The sequence below is a fragment of the Schistocerca nitens genome, chromosome 4 (genome assembly GCF_023898315.1).
Source record: "Schistocerca nitens isolate TAMUIC-IGC-003100 chromosome 4, iqSchNite1.1, whole genome shotgun sequence".
Taxonomy (NCBI): domain Eukaryota; kingdom Metazoa; phylum Arthropoda; class Insecta; order Orthoptera; family Acrididae; genus Schistocerca; species Schistocerca nitens.
This window is the reverse complement of record NC_064617.1, coordinates 792,219,509-792,231,642: the sequence shown is the minus strand read 5'-3', so window position 1 is coordinate 792,231,642 and position 12,134 is coordinate 792,219,509. Positions and strand designations below refer to the sequence as shown.

Sequence of the window (12,134 nt, the reverse complement as noted above, 5' to 3'; positions counted from 1 at the left end):
AACCTATTTTTTCGCGTCATGAAAATGCATTACAGAATCACGGAGCAGCCAAAAAAGAACTGCAAACTATTGTTCATGAAAATCATGACACCTTGCAAGCTAAAATTGACTCAGTTGCATCTACCGATTCGGTTACGCAACTTGCAAAAACTCAGGAAAACTTAAAGGACACAGTAGATACGATTTCAACAGAAATGGACACTCTGAAACTTGGTTCAGAAAAACACAAGAGGATATAATTTCACTATCAGATAAAGTAGCCGAACTTTCAGATCAGTTCACTAACTTATCTGCAAAGGTAGATGATGATCTGAATGACACAAGACCTGTAGCCATCACTGACACAGAAGGGTATGAACAAATAAAGAAATTCAAACAAAATCAAAATCAAATCAATACGCAATACAAAAGAGAAATCCGGGAAGTACAAGATCAGCTGACACAGGTAATACAAGAATTACGTATTTCAGAGGACACTCGCGCCCTAATACGGGAAGAGGGACATAGAAATACGGAACAGCCATAAAATAATAACACAGCGCATTTCGGAAATTATGAAAGATGTTCGTCACGATAGAAGTCAGGAGCGGAGGGCGTTGTAAAATGAAAATTAATTGAAGTGGAATGGACCCAGTTTATTCTTGTAATGATGGTACAGTGGTGCCTACGTAGGGCTGAGCAGCCCCAAGAGGGGTTGCCGTCTGCTCATCAGAGAGGCAGAGGCTAGAGGAGCGACTACTCGGGGCCGAGGTCTGAAGCTAAGAGAGCGCGGAGCTGTTTCCAAGCCGCCCTCGCCGCTCCCGGCCGCGTCCCCACGTGATCACACGATTAGTCTCTGATTGGAGGATTGATTCCGCCAACGCACCTTCCTAGTAGCGTACCCCCGTCAGCGCAACCAACCCGTGGGACTTGAGTCTGACCGAGGAGCACGTGGCAGGAATGTGCCGACCGTGGTCTTCCGGCCAGCACCTTCCACCACAGTATGCCCAAGCCGGCTACGGCCGAACATTATGCATGGAAAATTCTATTTAATAAAATTTTGTCGGCCATGATCCCTCTTGGGGGGTCTCCTCCCTGCACATCCTTTCCCCTTCCGAAGAAGGCTCTCTGGATGAAAATGAATGAGCTTATTCTGACTGATTATTCCATTTTAAAAATTTATGCAAATATGTGCAAAAGTTACAACGTGGCCTGAAGGGCCTGAAGGAAGGCTCTTGAATAACAAACTTGTGAAGTTGGTGCGACGGCAGTGGGGCGGCGCCATGCTGTGAGTGTGTGTCGGCAGTATCAGTGGTGGTGGGTACCCAGGCGATGATGAGGGGCACCGGGGTACAGCACACTGAAACACTCCACCCTCGTGGGGGTGAGAGAATGCTCCCAGGCCTAACAGTCACAAGGGGGTTTTTCCCCGTAACAATACTTTGAGTTCTTAAATCTAGGATTACAATGGTAATTGCCCAAGTGGGTGAATGAGAACATTACAAAATGACAAAAATTTAAAGAGAAAACAAAATGACTTACATGAGGGTTAAGACTCGACAGTTAAATTGTGATTCCATAGACTTTACATAGAAATACAAATCCATTACAAAATTAGTTCATTGACCTGACACCTAGACTACAACTTAATTCTAAGGGAGGGTCATGCCTGATCGCATGCACCAAGGTTGGCAGGTAGTTTCAGGTGTGATATTCACCTTCAGGTTGTGGGGGTGGTACTATTTCTCGGAAGGAAGTAAAACATTTGCAAAACCTTCTTTTACAGAGTATCCAGGATACTATAATCACAATCATTACAATGATGATTACCGAACCGGCGCTGGGTAATACAACGGTGGTTAATCGCTTGGTTTGGTGCCAATCAGCAATATGTGAGGCCACTCGGTCAAGAGCAACTTGGTTGTGTTCCTGGGTAAGGAGATGATTGATCGATTGGAGTAGATCTGAATCATTGGTATTCGGTAAATTCTTTAGCTTCTCATGGTGATGGAGTTTAAAAGAGAGTTCAGGAAGGTATAAGGTAAATGTGGGAATGGTGACATGAAAGGTGGAGTGCAATTGAGCTGATATCCTCATAGAAGCAGCGTATACGTCACATCTTGAACTATTGTACACTAAGCCACTATTATTCAGTGTTACCCGGTACGATTCAGTCTCTGACATTGAACGGTCGCACACCAGGATGGCGGTGACAGTCTGTGGAACAGCGAACAGAAAAGTTGCCAACAGGCCGAATTATTGGTTGACGAAGTGAGACTAGAACACGAGGACATGGAGGTGTAGTAGTTTCAGCTAAAAACAGTGACAACTCGCACTCAGTAGTGTTAGTGTGTAAAATTAGCGTGGAGCATAAGTAATGTGTTGTATGGAAGCAACTGGATAGTTCAGCGTGAGAGAGAGTGGTGTGAGTTTGTCGATCCCGACTAACTATTAAAAATTCTTGAGTCTGCCAAAGAACATGGTGGTGAAGGGTAGCCCAAGAGACTGGAAAAGTGTATATTTGATAGCACTCGTATTCGCAATTTGCGCACGTGATTGGTAACCTCCTTCGCATCCGAATACCGTCAGAATTACGGGTAAGTCGGACCTCCAACGCAGCATAGTAAAAGGGGAGGTTGCTTTCCCGCACGGCATAAAGCATTTATTTAGGGGCCAAAATTTGCGACGACACATTGTGTAGGATGTGCAAGAAGGGCTCTGAGGGTAACAGATGTGGACTGAGCTTTCCTTGCAGTCCGAGTTGAATGGCCGAGTGTAACATGTGCACGTGTAACTGTGCTGTGTGTATATTAAATAAAAGAATCTGCGTGGTCTTCACAATGTCCAATGTGATAGTCAGATTACGTAATCCCGAGCGAAGATGAGTCCACTCTGCTATGGGACGAAGGCCAAGTGTCGTTAATTAATTTGAGATTTTGTACGAAGGAAGTTTTCCTTTTTTTTATTGAACAAAATGAGAAGGAATCCTGTGATCGCGGTGTAAACCTGCACAGCCTAGGCACCTCACACGCATTGGCCACTACGCAGGGGCACCCACCCCGCTAAGGCTCGACACGGCGAGACAGGTGAAGTACTTTATAAATTTCCGAAATAATATTGAGTGGTTTTTCAGCTGTAGAAAACCCGAATGAGGGTAGGACAACTCAAATTAACTCAATAATCATAGGATCTTTACTTACGGAAGTGGTCAATAGAGAGATTAACTGTACTGAAGTCGGAAATGAATGTTAGCGAGAGCGAGTCTGTTGCTCGTGAATACAGAGGCTGGGCGTGAAGCAGAAGAGGCGGCGCAGCGCAGCTTTATCAGCGCTGAACCGGCAGAGATCTGAGCTCAGATAACAGCGTCGGAGAGCGCTAGTGGCTCTGCGTCCGAGACTAAGGCATTGTAAGTGCAACTTAAAAGTAACAGTTTATTGCAAAGCAATAATAAACGAATAGCTGATGTCACAAAGACGTTTGATTCCATTTTAACAGAACAACTTAAGTGTTCAACAGGTAAAGTGACTACGTTGTTGATTAAAAGAAACTGCTACTGAACATAACGTACATACGTACGTACTTCCCTTTCCCCTTCCGAAGAGCGGAGGGCATAAACGATAAAAGCCTTGTTCATGTACTTAGTATATGACAATAGAGGTCTGGTAACATCAACAAGTTACACCAAAGTAGTGTGGATATGAACAGTGTGCGTGTGTTGTAAGTTGTTATTGGGCGTACGAAGTGTTGTGTAAATGTGTGATTAATGGTAGCTGATGGCGGATACGAATTGAAGGCCAATAGGTGCTATCAGAGATACTTTCAGTCGAGAAACAATGAAAATTAAAAGGGAATACCGAATATGACACAAAAATAACGTATAACCATAAAGTGTACTAACATTAATCATAACTATAAATTGATAACAATAAAACATGACATTGAAGTAATAATAATTGACAAGAAATAAAATAAAGGGAATATTTCCCGAACACAAACTTCCGAATCGGATACGAAATCCGTCAGGGGATGTTGTTTTTTAGTCGGTTGACGAATTGCATAAGGGACTACGTCAGTAGAATCCGACAGTGTGTGTATATAACAACATTGTTCTTAAAAGTGCAGTTTGCACTGTCAGATGGTGAAAAGCAACGAATCCGTTCAGCAACGGAAAAGGCTGCCATTTCTGGAACGGTATCTGAATCTTTGGCAGAATCCGATGATTTTGCAATGAAATTGCCACGTAGAAGAAAATGGCGTTGTATAAAATGTAATAAAAGAGCGTCTGGGGCTCAGTTCATTTGTGGTTGAGTGCCAAAGGCGTAGTGTGAGCGCAAATTGTCTCACGGTAATTGATGTATGAATTGTTTTGTGGTCAATCGAGGAGCCTAGGATTTGGTGAGCCTAGGATTTGGTGCGAATGAGCTATCTGCGAGTGACTCGACTAATAAGTTCAGCAGTGCATTAGTGCAATCTGCAGACTTGGGTTGATGATTATATAATTTGCAGGGCAATGGAGCAACCTGCGGACAGTGCTAAGGCAACCTGTCTAATAATTGAGGGGTAGGCAGTGCATTGGAGCTATCTGCGATACCGTGGTTCAGCGGGCCTAAGTGCGTCCGTCTGACTTAATAAGAATTAGTGTAGGCACATGGGTTTCCTGCGATACATGGAATAAAAGTATCAGCGGCGTTATTAGCGACCTGCTGTACTAGGAAAATGTCGACTGTTCAAGCAATAAAAATAGCTCTGAAGCTAGAATAGCATACATGCATAAATAGCGTCACTTTTTGTGCGCGCAGTACATAACACTACATAAAATGAAAATCATGAACTATAAATCACTAGCGCTAGCATAATGACATTGTGGTGTCACCGCCAGACACCACACTTGCTAGGTGGTAGCCTTTAAATCGGCCGCGGTCCATTAGTATACGTCGGACCCGCGTGTCGCCACTGTCAGTGATTGCAGACCGAACGCCACCACACGGCAGGTCTAGAGAGACTTACTAGCACTCGCCCCAGTTGTACAGCCGACGTTGCTAGGAATGGTTCACTGACAAATTACGCTCTCATTTGCCGAGACGATAGTTAGCATAGCCTTCAGCTACGTCATTTGCTACGACCTAGCAAGGCGCCATTACCAGTGTATATTGAAAATTGGAAATTATGTACAGTCAAGAGAGATGTACACCGATTGTGGATTAAAGTTAAGTATTCTACCAGTACCTCCTGTTTTGCTAGTCTTATTTCTCTGACCTGTTCCAGACCTCACGCCAGTCCGCGTGTAATTAAACGCGTGCATTTCGGCCTCCTCTAGCAATACGATGTTGGCTCTTCTGCCAACACTACAGACATAATTAAACACAATGACATATATTGACAGGAAAATAAAAACACAATTATGTATAATAATAACTCTGTAAGTAGTCGGAACGCTCAACGTTAACATGTAACACTGGCCACCTGGAGCTGGCTGCTAGGCTGCGTGTGTGTTAGTTTTAAAACTGACGATAACAAATTGAACTGAAAGGACAACTAGGCACAGTTCCCGTAGCGCTTACATCACCGGCTAATTAGAGGCAAAGTACGTATCTCACAATGGATCATCGGCCGATATTTTGGGGCAAGACTGCAACAAGGGAGAGCAATATCTCGGTGTAAATGGGTGGTAAAATTAAAAGACCGGTACTGTCGGAAGAGGGTACCTAACATGTAGGGGCCTCCTCATCGACAGAAGAAGGAAAACAGGATAGAACAATGACCACTGCCGTAGAGTAAAACAAATGGGGAGGGCAAAAATAACTGCGTAGCAACCAAGGAACAATCGCCCACCGATATATGGCAGCCCGGACGGTTGGTCGTTTGTGCCTCGTCAGTAGCGTGAAAAACCCGTGGCATTGCATTGGTTTGCCCATATCTGGCCTTGTCCAAGGAAGATAACGTTAAATGTCCTCATAGTTCGATGTGTAAGAGGGTTAGGGCTGTAGTTTGTAGCTTATACAATGAATCAAAGCAGTAGTGAAACTTCACTTATAGGATTGGCAGACTAAGGTATGCAGAATAATGTAAATCGTTAAGAACTTCGTGTGATTTATCCAGCCAATGTGAAACAAAGCAAGGAAAAGAATTTAAACAATGAATCACATCTACTTAATATTTATGTTAAGATTTATTGGGATGTTTGAATGAATTTTGTTTGCCGTGTCTTCCGGCTGCATGAAAGAAACCAGCATGGAGCTGTTAGCGAGCGCGCAGCGCACGCGTAGGTGCGGAGTAGGCACCGGCACGTCAGCGGTTATGTGAGACGGCGTGTAGCCGCGAGAGCCCGGCCACTACTGCAGCGACAAATATCACGCGCTTAGCGTGTACAAGAAATAACGATGAATTAGAAATTGCTAATTATCTAGAATAAGAGTTTAGTAAAAAGGCTGTTAGTTATATAAAATGATGGTAAATGCATTGTAGTCTGTCATACACGGAGGATAGGGCAGTAATTTGCGGTTTGTTTTTGTAACTACTCGGACGCGCCGCGTGTTGAGACGCTGCAGGCGGCAGCGCACGTGGTGATAAGATACGTCATCGCGCGGAGCGCTGTTACTGGCTGAGAAAAAATGATGGCCGCTGGCCAGTTCTTGGCGAGGAGAAGGGACAGCGCTGAAGAGAGGAGGGGAGGCGACAGCTGATGTGTTGCCCCGCCAACAGCTGGTCCCGTAACAAAGCGTACGAGGCGTATGTATTTCAAGTCCTGGCTTTTTCTGTTCCGATTACTTACGGTTAGCTGCAGCAAATACAGAACTACGACATATAGTACAATACACTAGACGTCAACGTAACAAGTATTAAGAAAAGCTCGGAGTAAAAATACTCCACATGTACTGGTTTGCCAAATAGATGGCAATAGAGGACATTGAAGAATATCATTCGGAGTTAGCAGCCGCGGTACTGCCAACACCAAGTGTAATGGTTGCATTTGAAGCAAGTAAGTTGCGTGACGTCTAATGCGTGGCATTGCTTGCAAAACATAAAACATAATCATACATATAAAAATGAGGAAAAATACATGACAGGACTGGAAATTGACAATTGAGAATGGCTGGGAACTCCGTGGTGGCCAGGCACGTTTTGCTTCCAAGTCCCTGGAGAAAATGACTTAAACTAATCTGCAATAAAACATAACATAAAACTCTAATTAGGCGTGATTAATCACGCGACCTCAACCCATAAGGGTGTCGATTCCGCAAACGGTATCTACAACCCTGTGGAGGTAATCTCCTCCGTTTTTTCTTTCGTCTTTGTTCCACTTGAGGTGGAGGTGACACAGGCGGATCGGGGGCTGCGACCTGTTGTGGTGACACAGCCCTACCGTGGTAAGGTTGCAGGCGGTCAAAGTGCACTATCACCGTACGATCGGTTAATTGCAGTTCTGCATTGACTGGTGAGGTCAACCGTACAATCCGATACGGGCCTTCAAAGCGGGGAGAGAACTTTTTAGTTCGTCCCTTTTTGATTGCCGGGTTTCGTAGTAACACTAAATCACCTGTTTGATAAGTCGGTAAAACAGCATTTTTGTTCTGCCTGTGCAACTGTTTATTGGCTCTGAGCGCTATGGGACTCAACTTCTGAGGTCATTAGTCCCCTAGAACTTAGAACTAGTTAAACCTAACTAACCTAAGGACATCACAAACATCCATGCCCGAGGCAGGATTCGAACCTGCGACCGTAGCGGTCTTGCGGTTCCAGACTGCAGCGCCTTTAACCGCACGGCCACTTCGGCCGGCGTGCAACTGTTTATTATTAGCTTTGATATTATTCCTCTTTACCTTATACCAGATCGCTTTTAGCCGGCGGGCTAAACCTTTTACTTCCTTTATTTCTACACCTTGAGGTAGTTTGTGTATTTCGAACGGCGAATTCATCGGCCGTCCAAACACAGCTTCGTAAGGGGTATACCCCGTGGATTCATGTATTCGGGTGTTGTATGCAGAAGAAATATACGGTACATATCTGTCCCAATGAGCGTGCGTTTTTGCAACATAATAGGATAACATTTTACAAATTGTACGGTGTACGCGTTCAACGCGACCGTTGGCTTTAGGATGGAAGGGAGTTGTACCCCATTTTTTGATTCTTAGCAATTTACAAACTTGTACAAATAAAGCAGACATGAAATTGGTTCCTTGATCCGTTAAAATGGCATCAGGACTTCCAAAAGGTAGTATCACACGATTTACAAACTCTCTCGCCACAGTTTCAGCTGTCATGTCGGGGAGGGGAACCAAAATTAGATAACGTGAAAAGTGATCAATAACAGACAAAATGTATTTGTTACCTTGTTGCGACTGTGGAAAAGGACCTTGGAAATCTAAAGCAAGAATTTCGAAGGGTGAAGATGCCTGAGGAAGTGTTTGCAGCGGCACTCGCGGATGCCTATTTTGTGCTCGTTGTGCACACGGCAGGCACGATCTTACATACCTGTCCACGTCACGTTGTCGGTATTGCCACCAATAACGTGTCGCAATTCGAGCGTTCGAAGCGCGTTTTCCGCTGTGACATGCTTGGATTGTATCATGGCATTGCCGTATTATACGTTGCTGCAAGCATTCCGGTATTACCAAATGATTTCCATGGGGAGTTCTTCGATACAAAAGGTCGTCTATTACTTCAAATTCTGGGAAGGTGGCGTATCTTTGACATTGAACATCCACCTGCTGTGCTTCTTTTAACTCTTCAGTTGATACCTCATCTGATTCAATGAGACGCACTTTTCTACTTAACGCATCAGCATTTTGATGCAACCGACCAGGCTTGTGCCGAACTTCAAAATCATATTCTGACAGTTTCATGGCCCAGCGCATAAGTTTGCTGCTAGGGTCTTTAAGATTCAATAACCACTGCAGAGCAGAGTGATCGGTAAGAACTGTAAACTTGCAACCATAAAGGTAACATCTAAAATAATTAATTCCAAAAAGAAGGGCTAGCAATTCCTTTTCTGTAGTACTGTAATTAGTTTCTGCTTTATTCAGTTGACGAGAGGCATACCCAACGGGTTTTTCCTCACCATCTTGCGCTTGGCTTAGAACACATCCTACAGCAAAATCAGATGCGTCACAAGATAAAATAAAAGGTTCAGCGAAGTCTGGGTAAACAAGTAGAGGTGAACTAGTTAAAATAGTTTTCACTGTTTGAAAGGCGGTCGAACATTCATCCGTCCAAACAAAAGGAGCATCCTTTTTCAACAATTTAGTAAGTGGTTTGGTAATAGTAGCATAATCTTTAACAAAACGGCGGTAATAATTTGCAAGGCCAAGGAAGGATTGTAATTCCTTTAAATTTGTTGGAATAGGAAAAGTGTCTACTGCTTCAGTTAATCGTGGATCTGGCTTGACTCCGCTGGAACTGATGACATGACCTAAATACTGCACTTGTGATTAAGTAAAATAACATTTTTCTGATTTTAAGCTTAAATTAGCATTTTGCAAGCGCAACAGCACACTGCGTAGATGTTCAGCATGTTCAGCAATGGATTTTGAAAATATAATTATATCATCAAGATACACAAGGCACATAGTAGGTTTCAACCCACGTAATAGCAGATCTGCAAATTGCTGAAAGGTTGCTGGCGCGTTGCGAAGCCCGAAAGGCATCCTTAAGAATTCATATAAGCCACCAGGAACTACAAAAGCTGTCTTAGCTCGATCTTGAGGAACAATTGCAATTTGATGATACCCACTGCGCATGTCTAATGTTGTCAAGTACCGGCAATTGCCCAGACGATCGAGTGTTTCATCGATCCGGGGTAATGGATAATGATCTGGAGTAGTAACTTTGTTTACTGCTCGCATGTCTACACAGAGGCGATAGGATTTTTCTCCGTCTATAGATTTCTTTGGAACGACTACAATTGGGCTAGACCACGCACTAGAAGAGGGTTGTATTATTCCTGCTTCTAGTTGCTGTTGTATAGTTTCCTCTTCCATTGACTGAAGATGGTGGGGAATTCGGTACCCTTTTTGAGTTATTGGCCTATCATTTCCGGTTGGAATCTCATGTTGGATTAGATCTGTTGCCGGTAAATATTTCCTGTCTTCAAACAACCATGAATACTCATTCACTACTTCATTTATTAGCTTTTGTTCATGCAATGGGAGGTGACTAAGCTTAGCTTTAAACTTATCTGTCAGATGTGACGTGATTGTCACAAGGTGTTGAGAGGCGGCAGCAGTCTTTCTCTTTTTCAGAGAAGGGGTTCTCATTGGCAACTCATCTTCTGTGATAACCTGTAAGCTGGCTAATACTGTACCACGCGGTATTAAAGCTTGCTTGTGACTAAAATTGTCTAAACAAACGGGTACGCAATTTTCTTTCTGTACTTGCTGTGCTTTCATTCTGGCAAAGTGGATCTACCAAGAAATGAACCTCTTCGGATTCACGTATCCCGACAGGCACCCAAAGGATCTTTCCTGTGCCTTCTGGTATCTCCACGGGATTATCGGCTTTTAGCATCGTTACGGGAGACTCCGAAACTTGGGAAACGGATCCTTTTTTCCCAGCTCCGCTCGCCCGCAACGTGCAGTCACGTCCAAAACGGTGCACGTTGTCGCCTAATTGGACGGTATTTAACCTATAGTCAATAACCCCCTGGAAATGACGCAGGAAGTCACTTCCCAGGATGATGTCGTAATCCGTGCGCCTTTTCCGTACAACCTCCATCGTAAAACCATATTCTGTGGAGTCCAACATGAACTCAACGCAACAGCTGCCATCAGGTTTCACTATGCCGGGACCAATACCACTGATATGGTACCGCGGCGGTTGCAATGTTCTTTTATCTCTCTTCGATAAAAATGCCAAGCTGATTTGTGCGCCTGTGTCAATTAGCACGCGTATTGGTTTGCGGCCTCTAACACCATCGACAACCACGCTTGCCACCTGCGTGATTCCCTTATAAGCTAGGGGGTCACTATTTTTAACGGGGGCCGGGAGGGGTGGCACTTCCTGCCCCGCGGCTGTTTCCCGAATTCTGTAGTTGGCCTCCTCTCTCAAGAGTGCTAATCGCACGGCTTCGTGTAAGGTGCGGGGGGAAGCTACGTTGATTTCGCCCCCTATTTGAGGGTTTATGCCACGAATAAACACGTCTATCGCACGACATTCTGATTCTTCCAACAGAACCTCGTTACGAGCAGAACTGGCACTTAGTGCGTACGTGTGGCATGCGACGCTTCTAATCCTGTCCGCGAATGCTTCTAAATCTTCACCCGTTTTTTGCTTAAGGTTGGAAAGCAAGTCACGATAGTAACTGGTACCACGTTTGTCTGTATACCTTTCAATCAATCCTGTTGCAAGGGACTGGAAGGTAGGGGCATTTTTCAAGCTCTCAACCGACTGCACGTAGTTCCGCGCTTCGCCGGTGAGTTTCATTTTCATCACGTTTAAGAGAAATTCATCTAGTCAACCGCAAAGGTTTCCGATGTCCTGGATATTCTGGACAAGCGTTTGAATATCCTCGTGCGGCTTTCCAGCGAACGCCGGAATAAACGCTACTGCTGGAAAGCTCTGCACCAAAGTAGAGGTGATTCTGCACTAGTGAGTGGTGGAGTCACCTGCTTCGGCTGTTCTTCCACTAGCACTTGCTTAGCAACATTAGATTGCGGAGAAGCCATTTTAAGATCATCTATCTGTTGCTTAAGCTCCGCGTTAGTTAAAATTAATTGATTTAACTGGGACTGCAGCGCCAAGAGGGAATCTTCATCCTCTCCGGCTGCTCCTGCCTCCGATTGCTAACTGGTGATCGGCATGTTACAATAGTGTGGGCATCTACACCACCGTAGCGTCGCTAGCGACTTACATTATTTGGTGGCGTGCAGACGACGGACAGCGGCGGTGTCGACGAGCGGCGGCAGGCGCGTTGATCACGCGCGGGCGCAGCAGGCGGCGGGCGAGAGCACGGACAGCTGCGACGGCGGGGCGGCGCGAGGGCCGCACTCCGGACCCCGGCGCAGGCGGTGACCCGTGGTAGCTACGGACAGCGGGGGCGGCGGCGGCGTCGGCGAGCGTGACTGCATCGCGGACCCTCCTCGGCTCGCATCCGGCGGCGAACTGCGTCACCACACTTGTGGCGCGCTAGTGCGCGGCCACGCACATTCTGCAACGCAGGC

General features: G+C 45.2%; 1 protein-coding gene across 1 annotated transcript in view; it reads right to left on the bottom strand.

The window, feature by feature from the left end:
• LOC126253182 (zinc carboxypeptidase-like) overlaps positions 1-11,910 on the bottom strand; it is a 118,937-nt gene extending 107,027 nt beyond the window's left edge. The window contains exon 1 of the mRNA XM_049954344.1: positions 11,825-11,910. The gene's annotated coding sequence lies outside the window, so the exon portion shown is untranslated. The remainder of the gene's footprint in view (positions 1-11,824) is intronic.
• Between the last annotated feature and the right edge of the window lie 224 nt (positions 11,911-12,134).